At 43.6% G+C, this 16,781-nt stretch overlaps 1 long non-coding RNA gene across 2 annotated transcripts; it reads left to right on the top strand.

Moving 5' to 3' along the window:
* Nucleotides 1-8,388: 8,388 nt before the first annotated feature.
* On the top strand, nt 8,389-12,033 carry LOC308595354. Of its 2 annotated transcripts, none has more exons than XR_014012005.1 (3): nt 8,389-8,572; nt 11,059-11,193; nt 11,498-12,033. It is a non-coding gene; the product is annotated as an uncharacterized lncRNA (long non-coding RNA). The 2 variants fall into 2 exon arrangements; XR_014012006.1 differs by having other exon boundaries at nt 8,389-8,760.
* Nucleotides 12,034-16,781: the final 4,748 nt, after the last annotated feature.

The raw sequence follows: 16,781 nt of genomic DNA, 5'->3' as shown, positions 1-16,781 counted from the left end.
TAGTAGTGATGCACAAACTAACTCCATTGCATTTCAGGTAACCGATTTACAAGTCCAGCTGCATAAACTCAGATGAAATCTCTTCTACTCTGCAAGATCTCACATTCCAAATTTTGAATCAAAGCTGAATATTATCGTATGTGCATTACTGAAATGCATCCTAGACAGTATACTGTGCTTACTGTTCTGGGAATTAAGCATAGTGAACTCAGTGAGACTGCTTTCTCAGCTGACGTGTACAGGATTGCCCTACTGGAAAGGTGGCGCATTAGCGACAACATTCCTCACCCACACCTGTGTGGCATAATGTCACATGTCATGACACAGTGTTCTCAAATTAGCTATTGTCACATGTGCTTTGTTTGCAAAGCGATTGACATGGAGCCACAGGTGGACAGAAGCAACAGCAATGTCACCTGCAATAAATTTCAGTTCTAATAATGAACATATTTCAATTTCAACACATCAGAGTCAAGGCATGTTATATTCACAGGTTAGATTTGTAGCGTGAACTTGACTGATTATGGAATTTTGAATCAATTGAATTTAAATGTTGTTAATCAATTAATCTGACCAGCTAATCTACCTAATGTTGCAGCCTTGAATTCTAGGTAATTAATCTTGTAAACTGCCCTGGAATCAATTTTGACAAAGGATGGTATATACAGTTTTATCTATTAATTAATTAATTACAGAAATATGGGGAGAGGGAGAAGGAAGGAGAGAGAGAATCATAGAATTGTAGCGTTGGAAGGAACCAGGAGGGTCATCTAGTTCAACTCCCTGCAATGCAGGAACATGCAGCTTTCTCATACGGGGATCGATCCTGCAACCTTGGCATTAACAGCACCACACTGTCACCAACTGAGCATGGCAAGCTTATGTGGACTGTATATGAAGGCGGGTTTCAATTCAGTGTACATGTAAAGGTGAACCTACCTAATTTGCACTTTCCAAGACAACTCAAGAACCAAAACACAGCCATCCTTTGAAATGCACACTTCCCTGAATTTTGCAATATACAGTAGTTCTCCAGCCAAGTATTGTATAAAAACATGCATATACTAAAGTGTGCATAGAAATGCATATATTAGTGTAAATAATATTTTAAAATGAATCATATTAGGCAAAAATGCATATGAACACATGTATATTAGGATAAACAAGGATGCGGGTGGCGCTGTGGGACGTGGGTGGTGCTTCTTAGGAGGAGGGCTGTAGATCAGTGGGTAGATCATCTGCTTTGCATGCAGAAGGTCTCAGGTTCAAACCCAGACATCTCCAGATAGGACAGGGAATGTCCCTTGCCTGAAACCATGAAGAGCTTCTGCCAGTCAGTGTAGAGAATACTGAGCTGGATGAACCAATAGTTTGCCTCAGTATAAGGCAATTTCCTATGTGATAGTCCTTCAGATATTGAGATAATATTATCATGTCCTTCCCATGCCTTTTCTTCTCCATGTGAAACAGACTCAGATCTTTGAACGTTTCCTCATCAAACCTTGATATCGTTCCCCTTTGAGATCCACTCCAAACTGTAATGTTGTATGTTATGGAATTCTCATACATAGACTCTTCATAGAACTAGAGTTTGCAGGGTTCCTTCAATTGATGCAATGAGGTTTAGCAGGTGTCAATGAGTTGTGCTGCATTGACCTACATACAGCTGGTTACAGCAAATAACACTAAGCTCAATCGTGGCTTAGTAGGAATGTGCAACCCGCAGAGGAGGTTGTGGCTGCTGATTACGTCCTTCTGCTGCTGCACTGCTGTGAGCGCAGCCATGGTTTAGCTTAGCATGTTGTATGAACTCGAGCTTGTGGCTTGTCCCCACCAGAAACACGTGAGCTGCAAAGTCCAGAACAAACCTTGGTTACAGCTCACGGTTTGTCTGGAAGGAGACAAATCATGACCTCCGATTCAGGTGATGCACTAAGCCAAATATGGAGCGTAGAAGCAGGAGTGCAGCAACCATGATCTCTACTCCAGGAACTCTCACACTGACACTTTTCATGCTAAACCATGGTATGTCTTAGCAGTAGGTGTGAACCAGATCATTGTAAAAGACATCATAATTAATTCACAAGAGGAGGGGGAGGACAACTGCTCAGAAGCTGCTTTAGGCAGCAATCTTAAGCATACTTTGAAAGCAGATCCCCTTGAACTCAGTGGGACGTTGTTCCAAGTAAACATTCATAGGTTGTGGCCATGCCTAGCATCTCCAGCTCTGTTTGTGATGCGGGACCTGTGCCTTGAACAATCCCATCGCAACAGGCAAAAGTGTTTCTCCATGCTGTGGGAGAAAAACTGCAGTCGCTGACATTCTGCTTGTCATGTTTTCGTTAAAGACCCAGAGCCTCCACGAGAGGGGGGGGGTGACAACCCCACTGTTTAATTATTAGAGCCTGTGGATAGGAACCTGGGAGCAACGTGACAATGTGTGCTGTAACGACACCACAATGAGAGCAAACTAATGTGCCATGAATATTCATCAGGCACAAGCGATTTGTGAGAACTGAATCTAAACAAAAGCAAAACAAGGGCAGAGGAAGCTGGATTTCGCAAACCAAAGCCAAGGCGGTAAAAGTGGCACAGCCACTTTTGGCATTGTGATTCACATGCCACTTCTTTGGCACCCCCCCAAAAAAAAAACAACAACCACACCCTTAGTTTTCTGTGCATATCTAACCATTTAAGAACCTCAGGCTGTGTCCAGTTCTGGGCACCACAGTTTAAGAATGACATTGACCAGTTGCAATGTGTGCAGAGGGATGCGGGTGGTGCTGTGGGTTAAACCACAGAGCCTACGACTTGCCGATTAGAAGGTTAGCGGTTCGAATCCCCATGATGGGGTGAGCTCCTGTTGCTTGGTCCCTGCTCCTGCCAAACTAGCAGTTCCAAAGCACGTCAAGTGCAAGTAGATAAATAGGTACCGCTCCGGTGGGAAGGTAAACGGCGTTTCCGTGCGCTGCTCTGATTCGCCAGAAGCGGCTTAGTCATGCTGGCCCCATGACCCAGAAGCTGTACGCCGGCTCCCTTGGCCAATAAAGCGAGATGAGCGCCACAACCCCAGAGTCGGTCACGACTGGACCTAATGGTCAGGGGTCCCTTTACCTTTACTGTGTGCAGAGGAGAGCAACCAAGTTGATCAAAGGTCTGGAAAACTAAGCCTTAAGAGGAATAGTTGAGAGAGTTAGGTATGCTTAGCCTGGAGAAGAAAAGACTGTTAGGTGATAAGATAGCCACCCTCAAATATCTGAAAGGCTGTCACATGGAAGATGGAGCAAGCTTGTTTTTCCCTGCTCCAGAGGTAGGACCAATGCATTCAAATTACAAGAAAGGAGACTGCAACACAATATTAGAAAGAACTTTAGGGTGGCAGTCTTGTACCATCTCCGAACCCCAGCCCTGGTTCTGGGTAACCCTGAGGATCCTTGGAAGCTTGTCAGAGGCCCATCAATGAGGACACTAAACTTGGATAAAGGTAAAGGTACCCCTGACCATCAGGTCCAGTCACAGACAACTCTGAGGTTGCGGCGCTCATCTCGCCCTATAGGCCGAGGGAGCCGGCGTTTGTCCACAGACAGCTTCCGGGTCATGTGGCCAGCATGACTAAGCCGCTTCTGGTGAACCAGAGCAGCACACGGAAATGCCGTTTACCTTCCCGCTGGAGTGGTACCTATTTATCTACTTGCACTTGACATACTTTCGACTGCTAGGTGGGCAGGAGCTGGGACCGAGCAACAGGACCTCACCCCGTTGCTGGGAGTCAAACCGCCGACCTTCTGATTGGCAAGCCCTAGGCTCTGTGGTTTAGACCACAGCGCCACCTGCGTCCCACTAAACTTGGGAGCAAAACTTTATTCACATGCTATTGGGTTTGCACTTCATAAAGTGTGCTGAGAAGTGGGATATAACTTTAAATAAATAAATAAATCCGAACTGGTGAGGAACAACAGGCTTGGCTGACAACTTGCATGAGCAGTGAGCATATTAGCACCCCCCCCCCTACACACACACACACACACACACACACACACACACACACACAATATTGCCAGAAATGTGGTGTTGTCTCATCACAGATGGTTTGAAATTCCAGGGCAGACAGGCTGATCTCTCTGGTAGCCTGCCTCCCCGCCCCTCTGAAGTTGGTCACATATGGGGAAAGAAACTGGAAACCGGAAAGCGCAATTCTATATCTGATTTGTTTATGAGCTCTCTAGACACACTGTCATATGCGATGAGTGTTGTTTTATAATAATCAGTGGGTTAAGGAAATAAATACCACTGTGTTAATTCTAAGCTGTTTTCCCCTGAATTGTTTTTTAAGCAACAATGTGACTCAATTCCTGCGACGTGCCTTTCAGCTGAGGAACAGCCTCTAAAAATATTGCACTTGTCATTTTTGTCTGAGATTTTGATCCCTGACCTTTGCCTTCCATGCTGCTGAGTTGTTGTCAAGGTCAGGTTTAAAAAATTCATGCATCAGCATGGCAGATGATGTAAACTCTTGTGCACCTGACATCTCACGCATGCATAGCTTAGCCGTGGCACGGATGAGTCAGTGCCAAATATAGAAACAAATAGGAGCTGTCCATACGCAGGCATGGAGAGTGCTGCCTGCGTTTTTAGCAATCGGAAATCTCAAGGTGTTTTTATCTCAAGTTTCCTCATTACAGAGCATTATGCTGTGAGCTATTGCAGTGGATGAACTTCTCTGGAAGGAAAGGAAACCTCAAGTTCTCTTCCAATCTACAATGTGCCATAATCTATTCCTGATGCACTTTAATTTCCCTCTCTCTCTCTCTCTCTCTCTCTCTCTCTCTCTCTCTCTCTGCTAGTCAGAATGCTGATTGTTCTTCATGTACTAGGCACATATAATCCTTTTCATCTTACGTCACATACAAAAGCATAATCACTGGGATGAGCCATGTTTTCTCTGCGGACTTGAAGCCTCCTAAATCAATATCATATAGAGGATTGTAGGAGACAGGAGGGAAAGGACTGAAAGATAATGCATTGGAAAGGGGGAGGGTGTGAAAAGTAGGGGTTTAAGAGGAAAATGTATCTTGACTTGAACCGAAACTGTGTTTTGTTGTTTTTCTCAATTTTAATGAAAGCACAAATTCATCTTCAGTATGAACAGAGGGAAGAAATATGGCACAATGTAACAAAAGTATTTGAGTGCTGCTTTTAAATTATGATTTGCAGAAAGATTTATTGGAATGATCATTTAATGCTCTATGGTTATCTGCATAATTAAAAGGCAAACAATAAGGCTGCAGTTCTATGCCCACCTACTTGCGACTAAGCCCCACTGAACCTGGTGGGATTTAGGACCCCTCTGCACCAGACATTACAAGCACTATGATACCCCAAAGAATCCTGGGAGCTGTAGTTTGTAAAGGATGCTGAGGAATGTTAGGAGACCCCTCTTCCTCTCCCAGAGCTACAATTCCCAGAGTTCCCCAGGAAGGGTAATTGACTGTTAACCCATTTTGGGAATTATTGCTTTGCAAGGGGAATAAAAAAACAAGCCCCCCTTCCCTATCCATCCATCCATCCATTTGTCACTGGTCTTTTCCATTGAAACTTTGGGGATAAAACATGCATCTGCAAAGCATTTTTCAACCCTCCACCAACTAAGCTGCATGCATAGGAAGAAGGTGTTTGTGCTTGTGGTCTTAAAATATAATGTAAGGAGGAAAAAGAAGCCGCCAAATTACAGTTTAATGAAAATATTAATTAATGAAGTGCAGTTACGGAATAATTGCATAATTTCACACATCGTTGAGTGTCTTGTAAACATATTTTAAAAATTAAATTCACATGTACAAAGCATTTTTAATAAGTTCTTTTTTTTCCATGAGATCCAACCAGTTCCGTCTTTTAGAGGATGATTAAGGAGCAGCAGAGGAATGTCAATAATGGATGTAGCCACTGAAGAACAACCCCTGGTTTCAGAATACAAAGGCCAGCTCATCTATAGATAAAATAAAATAATATAATAAAATAAAATAAAAAGGTAAAGGACCCCTGGATAGTTAAGTCAAGTCAAAGGCAACCGCAGGGTGCGACACTCATCTCACTTTCAGGCTAAGGGAGTCAGTGTTTGTCTGCAGACAGCTTTCCGGGTCATGTGGCCAGCATGACTAAACCGTTTCTGGCGCAATGGAACACCATGACACAGAAATGCTGTTTACCTTCCTGCCACAGTGGTACCTATTTATCTACTTGCACTGGCATGCTTTCGAACTGCTAGGTTGGCAGGAGTTGGGGCAGAGCAACGGGAGCTCACTCCATTACAGGGATACGAACCGCCAACCTTCTGATCTGCAAGCCCAAGAGGCTCAGTGGTTTAGACCACAGCGCCACCCGTGTCCCTTTACCGTTACAATAAATAGATTGGGTTCGGCAAGGGACAACGTTGCTACCTTCCATCCCTGCCCCACACACCTGCTTTGGATGCCAGAGAGAAAAACACCCACTTCGGCATTTAGATTGTTCACATGACAACAATCACATGAAGAGCAGGCATGCTTCCGTCCAGCCCCGTTTTGCACATCAACGCCTTCTTAAAAGCCGAAATTGGTGCATCTTAGCTCAGTGTTGTCTAAATTGACCGGCAGCTGTTCTCCAAGGAAGTTTTCCCAGCCCTACCTGGAAATGCTGAGGCTTGAACCTGGGACGTTCTACATGCAAGGAAGATGCTCTAGCCACAGAGCTATGGCTCTTCCCAACAATAGTGCTGCACGGGTGAAATACCCCACTTCCAAAACTTAGGCATGCATGCCAGCATGGACTGCCACTACACCAGTCCCAGTTCTGGTTCATGCTCTCAGTTCTGGGGGAACTGATTCTGAGTCCTTTCCCCACTCCCCCAACTTCCTCTAGACGATGAGGATTGCCAGCAGATTTTTCAATTTCAACCATCCATTCAGAGCGGAGTTTCTTTGTGCGCGAGGTTCTCCGGATCGGGGCTGCAGTGTGCGACTCAAGTGAGATGATGAAGAAGCTTTGGTCTATAGCTGTTAAAAAGTTTCAGGTTTCATTGCTGAGTGCCATCCAATCCCCCATAAGTGGTTTCTTACAGGTCATCAGAAGCCGAGAAGAATGACTGCCTCTCCCATTCCCTTCTCTTCTTTCATTTTGAGCTTAAGTGCCATCGAGATGGAGGCAATAATGATTTCATACATCAGTATTGAGGGTGTGTGGGTTCCTCCCCCCACCCCCCGCGCTAATCTGCATGCAATCAGGTGCTCTCCTGATTTTAAAACTTTACCGTGTAATGATAGAGAAAATTTTCTAGGGGCACCGGATGAAGTTTTCCAGTAGAGCTTTCTATCCACTTCAGTACTGCTGACCTGCTATTATGTTAATTTCAATGGTGTGTCTACCAAGGCAATTAAAATTCCAAGCGTTAAACTCATTATCAGCTTAATGTTCATATTTGCGTTTTAAGCTTGACTTCAGAACTCATAATCCCAGGCAAAAGCGTATACAAAATTCAAGCTGGTAAAATCCGGAATAGAATAAAAATAGGAAACAGCTCAGATAAGGCTAATGAACAAAACAAGAAAAGAAGAAGGTGGCATCTGTAGGAGGCAGTCTGGGCATCAGGTCTGGAAATAAGCTGGTACAGGGTTCATCAGTGCGGTGGGAAAGGAATTTGACTGGAGCAAATTCACTTGATCTGTGCACTCTAGGTTAATATGTGGCTGGGACATAGTTGTTCTCCTACTAGGTTCCATGATTTGGTGGACTAAGGACTCCTTCCTTCCTTCCTTCCTTCCTTCCTTCCTTCCTTCCTTCCTTCCTTCCTTCCTTCCTTCTTTGACAAATAGCAGCTGCTTGGATCAGCTCTTGTCTCACATCTTGGGAATATGTCTGCATATTCGTTCCCCTTGAGAACGTTGTGATCTCATAAAGTACTATCGCTGTCAGGGTGGTTATGTAGTAGGTGTGGTTGACCTGCAGTGCTGCAGGTGTTATTGGATCTCCAGCTCTCATCATCCCTGACCACTGAGCATGCTGGCTAGGGCTGGCGGGAGCTGGAGTCCCACAATATCTAGAGGGTCACAAATTAGCCACCCCTGCCTTCCCTATGGTTTCATGGTGAGAGCTATGCCCTTGCAATCAAATCAGCGGCTATTAGTCTGCCTTGTAAGTATTTTTTAAGTGTTAAAACATTTTAATTACTAAATCCAATTACTAAAGTTTTTCCCCTAGATGAGGAAGCATGGCCTTCACTCCAGCTCAGACTTGTTTGCCCTTAACGATGTCAGCGCATAGCTTAATCTGATTGGCTGTGTGGCATTGTGACATCATCCTATTCATTATGCGATCCTTAACTTTCTGTGATCATTCTGAGAAGGAGAGGGGAGTTTGAACCAGAAAAGTGTGCTGCTGAGGCTGTTGCAGATGGTGGAATAAATGGCAGCAGACAGGATCAAGGAAAACGAACGCTCACACGTTTAAGGGATTTGGGGAGGAAATGCCACTCTTGTGAAAGCACTACTTTCCCCAGCAAATTAAATTGGGTGCTACTCAGCACAACCTGAGCTTTAAGGTATCTAAAGGCACACACACAATGTTACTAGTTGGCAGAGGTTATTGTGACCAGCATTTGAGGTAAATGTCATCTGATTATTGGAGGTGGCCATATTTTGAAATCACTCAAACTGGAAAAAACAATCTGCCTAAGGCCGATTCGCAGGGCCCCATGCCCAGACCTCACTCCCATGCTGTCTTCTGTCAGTATATGCCAAGGATTTATGAAAGCCAGCCCCGTTTGCCCTGCCTTCTGCATATTCCTTGCAGACCTCTAACCTGAGGGCTGTGCCAATTTTGCCTTCTAACGCAAAACACCATTGAACACCAGTTACAGTATGTTGCTGTCATAAGGAATTAATGCAGAGGAGCTTTGGATTGAAAAGGATCGGGAGTAGTCCCTGTAATGAGAAAACTGGCCTCCGAGGAAGGAAATATACGAGATTCCATAGCATCCATGCCATATCCCCCCCCCTCCTGTAAGGTTGGGATGCAATTGTATAAAGTCAGCCAGCCATATGTCTTCAGCATATTTAACTTAAATAAATCCACAGCTGAGAAAGTGATCAGTAGGTCTAAGCCAGTTCCTAAGCAGAGAGAGATTTTAATGGCTTTAAGGTTAGCGCTATTTGAAATACAAATATTTTCATGTTATCTTAACACTGTGCAACCGCCTCCAAAATGATTTCAGTGTGATTCTGCTGCGGCTGACAAGTGTGAGTTTTAATTTCTCTACTAATTAGCCCAAAGCAGGGGCAGTGTGAAATGCGAGTGATGCTTTAATTTGGTGCTGTGTTAGTTTATGTTTGCGCTCGTCGGAGTTCTCTCTTCTCACAGTTAATGAATTCCTGGCATCTCCTGGAACCAGGGAGGTCTGTGAAGGCCAAATGACGTGCTGTGTAGACCTCCATGTAACTTCTGCCTCTGCCAGGGGCAACCCAATATGTTTTGCTGCCTGAGGCAAAGCAAGTATAAGGACATAAGAACTTGCCCTGCTGGATTAAGCCACCACTCTCTTCTCACAGTGACCAACCAGATACCCATGATTATTAGCAACTGGTACTCAGAGGCACACTGCCTCTGGGAGCAGAGCTGGAACAAAGCCAGCATGGCTACTAGCCATTAATAGACGTATTCTCTACTAATTTCTCTAATCCTCTTTTTAAAAAAAACAAACCTAAGGTAAAAGGTAAACGGACCCCTGACCATTAGGTCCAGTCGTGACCGACTCTGGGGTTGCGACACTCATTTCGTTTTATTGGCCGAGGGAGCCGGTGTACAGCTTCCGGGTCATGTGGCCAACATGACTAAGCCGCTTCTGGCGAACCAGAGCAGCGCACGGAAACCGGAAACGCCATTTACCTTCCTGCCAGAGCAGTACCTATTTATCTACTTGCACTTTGACGTCCTTTCGAACTGCTAGGTTGGCAGGAGCAGGGACCAAGCAACGGGAGCTCACCCCGTTGCGGGGATTCAAACAGCCGACCTTCTGATTGGCAGGTCCTAGGCTCTGTGGTTTAACCCACAGCACCACCTGCGTCCCCAAACAAACCTAAGCCTACACTTTATTAACAACTCTTAACACATCAAGTTCTTAGAACATTCAGTGTAACCAATGTATTCACAATGTAAATAAATAATTTAAATATATAGTTAAAAGTGAATAAATCTGCATATAAACAATTAATATAAAAACTAAAGGGAGCGCTTTCTTCCCAATGAGCTTATTGCTCTTACTATATAGTGCTTTCCCCCCTGGGGCACTATTATTTGACAATACAAAAGTCACTATGCTCTAAACAAGCAATCTTCTTCTCATTGCAGAATTCAGCTCTGTCAATGCGGGACTTGGGGCTTCCTGTCTTCTGAAGCCATTCTTGAAGTTGTCGCACCTTGACAGTAGGACGTTGGATTTGGCCTTGCACAGTGCCATAGTCAGTATTCTGCACCCAGCCAACGACACCCAACTTCTTTCCTTCAGCCTGTGTCCCCCCCCCCAATAATATTTATTAAGTTTCATACATATACAACACATACTGTAAAACAACTAACACAAAATATAAATAAAACAAATAAAGAATAAACACAGAAGACATAACAACAAACACATAAACAATATAAATTGATTAATTAATTAAATTTCTAACTTCATAAACATATTACTTGACTTCCTCTAATCCCGCACATCTGAATTTCCTTGTAACTGAATGTAGCAATTTTCCAATATCATTATTCCAAAACAATATTCCAGTTTAAATCAAATTTCTTAACTTTTCTTAACATTCTAAATCTCATTTATTTAATTAACTCCTAATTTAATCCTAGGCCTATTTGGTACTTTCTCTGTGTTTTTGCAGAAAAACACCCCTTGGACTTTTCTCTAACCCTCTTTCAAAGGCATCCAGATTGGTGGCGATCGCTGCCTTTTGTGGGAGCAAGTTCCACGGTACAACTATGTGCTTCTTTGAAAAAAGTACCCTTTTTTGTGTGTCTTCCAATATTCAGCTTCATCGAATGTCCCTGAGAGGTGAAGATGATTTCCAGCAACTGGCATTCAGAGGCATACTGCCTCTGAAAGAATATAGCCATGTTGGTGCCTGACCTCTTCCCCATGTGCAACAGCTGACTGACATTTGAAAGGTGGGTCTACCTTACACATCACAAACCAAAACACAGCCGTCCTTTGAATTTTGCACTTCCCCAAATTTTGTAATTTCAGTTCTCAGGCCAAGTCATATGTCTGAAAAAATGCATATGATAGAGTAAAAGGTGTCTAGAGACGCAGCCTATGAATGAAATCTGCATTATGTCAGGAAACAATGTCTTGCAAAAACGGTGCATAATGTTGCAAAATTACATGCAAAAATGTGTCTATTAGGAGAAGTTCACAGTGAAATGCTGACGAATTCTCGTGATTTTCTTTTAATTTTGAAAAAATTGCAAGCTTATGCGGAGAGTGGAAGCCTTGGGAAACCAGAAACTGAAAGAAACCAAAATTAAGAGATTCACCCTTGCGACTGAGATAAAAGCTAATGTCCACGACTGACACCGGAGCTTCCTCGGCTGATTCCAGCCCCTGCTCCAACCGTGTTTAGAAAACAGAGGATTATACAGTGCATTGCAAGCAACTTGCTTTTCAGCTGCTCCTTCTCGGTTGCCCTGGCAACTTCAAGGGTAAAAAGAACATTCTGACTTGGAGAATACTCTATGTGTGTCTGTGTGTCTGTGTGACTGTGTGTGGGGGTGTGCGAGTACGCAAGCTCTCAATACAAATACACGCAGTGCCAGTGTGTGCACCTCAATGGAGAACTTTTACTACTTTGTGAAGGGAACTTTCCAGGGTTTGGTGGTTTTGTTTCCTTTCTCGGAGTGAGGGGCGGGGACTTCATGTAACGCCGTGTGTGGGAGCGAGAGCTGGGCACATAAAGGCTACTGTGCTTTCAGGGATTCCAGAAGGGGGTTCGGAGGAGCTGGGATGTGAAAGGAGGGAGCCTCCAAAGCCAAATTCTCTGCTCTGGGTTTAGAACAGGAGCTCTTTCCCACACTGTTTTTAAAAGAGGCAACCGAGCAGGTGTCCCTATAGATTGCATGACATTGAGAGAAACCCGACGCACAGTCAATATTCCCAAATGAATGGGAGAAGAGAATCTTACCAGATGCAGTTGATTAGGTTGTTTTCCCACCCACTCGCCTCACCCCAGTATTCAGGAAAATGTACATAAAAGAGGAGCCTGCTGAAAATGAAGTTTCGCACAAAATCCTTCTGCCTTCATTATGTTTGCATAGCCACCAGGGCTGGATCTAGACACATCAAAGAAGCATTTCAGTTAAACACGCTGTAAACTTTGTATGAGAAATCGCGTTGGCAAACATGGAACTCCACAGCGCCATCTGGCGTCACAGTGTTATAATGCATATACAAAGCATGTAAAGCGCTTTTTCTTTGCCAATGTAGCCGAGTCTTGGATTGGGGCTAATGAAGTATAACATTGAAGCAAGTGTAGGGGATTTTTAAAAATGGCTAGAAAACCCTATGTATCTGTAGTTCTCAGCAATATTTCGTAGATTCAGTTGCTCATGCAAGAGTGGAGAAGGGCAGGGATGAATGTGGCAGCAATTGAGGGCCAAATGAGATGCAATGGAACACATATGGCTGCCATTGGAAACAACAGCTATACAACTAGTAATCTCTCCAGACATTAGGGCTCTGCAAAGGAGCCACAATTCAGTTTAGCGCCTGATTCAGCTCCAATCCTGATCAGGCCCTGATCTGAGGCAAACTGTTCCTACCCAGCCCCAAACCAAATTGGGGGCATTGTTCAGCACTAGGTTTGGGTGGGGAGAAAGAGATGAAGATAGACAATATTGTCCACATCATCTTCTTCTCTCCCTTCACCAACTGACTTCATCTTTAATTAGCGCTCAAAACCCTGATTAAACATGCAGTCTTACAAAAGTAGGATTCCAGGGCCATCGTTTGGGTTTTCTTCATTCCTGCAGCACTGAGGATGTTTGCCATTCACAGTTTTGCCATTAAAGTGATATAAAGGGTTGACCTGGTAGCAAACCAACTAAAATGTGCCTATTCATTAGTTTTCACACTGTCCATAGTGATATATTATGTGACGGAAGGGTTGTAGTTCAGTTGTGAAGCATCTGCTTTGCATGAAGAAAACCCAAAGTCCGATACCTGACATCTCCAGGTTGGACTGAAATTCTGGAGAGCTGCTGTCCCTCAGGGTCAATGACACTGAGCTAGCTAGATCCATGACCTGACTTGGTGTACGGCAGCTTCCTCTCTTGGAAATGTATATTCCTGTGAAACCTTTAGTTTTACTTCTGTAATGATGATAAGACCAAAAACAACCCTTCTTCCAGATGAGGGGTCCACTGCAATGAAGGATTCCCCAAAGATGTTCTCTGCTCCCCACAACCACCACATAAAAAAAATAAAAATACGTAGTAGTAAATACTGGCATGACTTCGATTCAACTGCAAGTGTTCCTTTTGGGTTCACAGACATTTACAACTGATAAATTATCTTGTATGAATCTTCATTTTCCCAGACACTAAGATGTTCCCAAGGAAACTGCTTTGACATCTGTTTTGTTGCGAGGGGAGATCACTGTGAACTTGTGCTGTTTTAGTGATATGTTTATTTGCAGAAATTGTAAATTAAGCTTATTTTCTACAAATGTAGAGACCCGTTCCTGACCTCCTACTAGAAATCGCCGCCAGACTGATTCGTCAGGTCTCTGAAGTGGTGGCAGAATTCCCACAGCCCAAGATTCCATTCCATATAGAAGATTTTGCTGAAGTAATATTGCCATCTACTATGAGATAAACTTTGCCCACAGCTTTGACTGTCAGGTGTAAAAACGGCATATTTAAAACAACAACAGTTTATTTCCCCCCCAATAATTAAGATGTCTTTGTCAAGAACAAAGCTTTACTGCAGATTGAAGTTAAAGAGGAGAGAGCTACACTTTGAACCTGGGTTCAGACTACAGATGGAGAAGAAATTTGATTCAGTTTGCAATTAATGCCAAACCTACATAACTCACACTTTTCAAAATGATCAACTGAAACACAGCCATCCTCCAAAATTCACTTCTCTGAAAATTGCTATGGAATTCTCCTGCCAAGTAATGGGTACAAAAATTCACTGAGATAAATTGTGCATAAAAAACACACATATTAGTTAAAATAACATCTAAAAATGTCATCATATTATGGGGGATTGCTTCGCAAAGCTATGCAAGTTAGGCAGAATTGTATGCAAACATGTATATATCAGGATAAATTTTTATTAAAATGCTGGTGTGTGGCTGTTTTTAAAAAAATGCAAACTAATGTGTAGAACTGAACCTAAGGTAATGGGAGAGTAAGAGTAACAAAAATCAACAGATTCAGGTTGGTAGCCGCGTTGGTCTGATGCAGTAAAAAAAATTTTAAAAATTGTCCAGTAGCACCTTAGAGACCAACTAAGTTTGTTCTGGGCATAAGCTTTCGTGTGCATGCACACTTCTTCACATACCCAGAACAAACTTAGTTGGTGTCTAAGGTGCTACTATGGGACACGGGTAGTGCTGTGGTCTAAACCACAGAGCCTAGGACTTGCCAATCGGAAGGTCGGCAGTTCGAATCCCTGCGACGGGGTGAGCTCCTGTTGCTCAGTCCCGGCTCCTACCAACCTAGCAGTTCGAAAGCACGTCAAAGTGCAAGTGGATAAATAGGTACTGCTCCGGCGGTAAACAGTGTTTATGTGTGCTGCTCTGGTTCACCAGAAGCAACTTAGTCATGCTGTCTGCAGACAAATGCCAGCACCCTCTGCTTATAGAGCGAGACGAGTGCCGCAACCCCAGAGTCGTTCACAACTGAACCTAACGGTCAGGGATACCTTTACCTTTACCTTTAAGGTGCTACTGGACAATTTTTTAAAAAAGTCAACAGATTTACTCACCTCCAATTCGGATGGCATGCTAAGCCAAAGGACTGGGAAGGAGCAAAATGGCTGGGACCTCCTACCAATGAGCAGGAAAATTTACACATTTGTGCTAAGCTTAGCAGTATGTGTGACTGGTGACTGCAGCCAGTGTCTTAGAATATGAGTGTACTCCATTTCAGCTGTCTGGGTGGGATGAAAGGCCATCTATCTGAGAGCATCCCTTGAGTCACGCAGAGATTACACAACAGGATAGGCAGGCACCGCCCATGTGACTGTGTGTGCCTACAGGCATACATGTTATGCTCTATGTGTGTCAGGGAGTCATGCATCATTCCTGTAACTCATCATGCATACAACTTGGAGACTGGGCTGCAGTCATATGTTAACTGACCCTGAGTAATTATTTGATCGAGTTACATGTATGCATCCATGTGTGAATGAATTCACAAATTCAGTCTCGACTAGGAATGATAATGCTTTGAGTCCCAGATTCACAATCCCTCACATTTCCAGGTAGAGCTGGAAGACCCAAAAGCCCACTGCTGCCAGCCAGTGTCAACAATGCTGGTGTGTGTATGTGGTCTAACAGTAGAAGGCAGCTTCCTATGTTCCTAATTTGTACACTTTCCTCCTTTTCTACACATTTATCACAGATTTCTCCTTGTCTTTTCTTAAAGCCCAGAATACATTGCACCTCCAGGTCCCCCTTCTCTTTGACATGCGCTCTCTCTCTTTCTCTGTCTCTCTCTCACCCCCACCCCATCCCGCCCTCTCAAAGGAGCAACCCATGCCTGAACAGTCAGGAGCAGAGCAGGATGGGATGTAGAAGCCATTCAACTGCCTTGTCCGGGCAATTTTCTTGGAAAGAACTGAAGAGAATTTTCATCTGCTTTGCTGGTTGAAATAGGATTTTGTGGAGACCTATAAATTTTCTGGTCCATCCTATTCCAGTAAATATATAGCCAAGAGTTTGCAGGCAGCATTTCAAACTTCAAATGTGCATTGCACACGATATGCTTGGAATAGGGTGGCATTGTGTCCAATTTAGCCATGCATCCATATATTTATTTACCTACTTACTTAGTTGCAACTTCCATTATAACATAAGGAAAGCCTGCCATTTTATTTTTTTTCATAATGGGAGGGAAGGGGAAATGGAATCCCTGGAAATGGATTTGAAATACTCCATCCTGTTCAGGCTATCAGACCCCCTATGGCTGTGTTGCTATAGCTGAAAGTCAGAAAACTCTGAACCTGTTAAAGAATCGAGAAGATTCAAAACAATAACGGCAACAAAGACAATGCAAATTGCATTATGCGTAATAAAGGAATGAATATCTGTAGGGAATACCAAGGTTGAAACTGGGGGAAGAGGTGGGTGGAGGGAACCCTCTGCATTTTCCTCGACTGTCATAGATTTAATGATACATTTCATGGATTCCAGGAAATCCATCCACTTCTAGAAATCCGATGAAATTTATTTTTTCACCTGAATCCACGTGAAATCATTTCCCCCCTCTGGGAGGCCCCATAAAATCGCCACATTTCCTTATCAGACCATGAAATTATAGAGGATATTGCAAGCTTGCCTGGTGCATCGGAAAATGATAGGCTGGGCTACTGAATTTGTGCTGGTGTCACAAGCTGAAGTTCCCTCTCACAGCAACATTGTACTACTAAAGGATGCGAGCTCAAAGGTGAGGCAAATCAAACAGAACACTATGGGAAAGTGTCCTTGTTCAACTGCCCAACATTTCTCTTATATTCCAGATATTTAAAG

This window comes from Podarcis bocagei, assembly GCF_964188305.1.
Source record: "Podarcis bocagei genome assembly, chromosome: 9".
In the NCBI taxonomy this organism is placed as follows: Eukaryota; Metazoa; Chordata; class Lepidosauria; order Squamata; family Lacertidae; genus Podarcis; species Podarcis bocagei.
The sequence above is the reverse complement of the archived record's forward strand: the minus strand, read 5'-3'. Positions and strand labels throughout refer to the sequence as shown.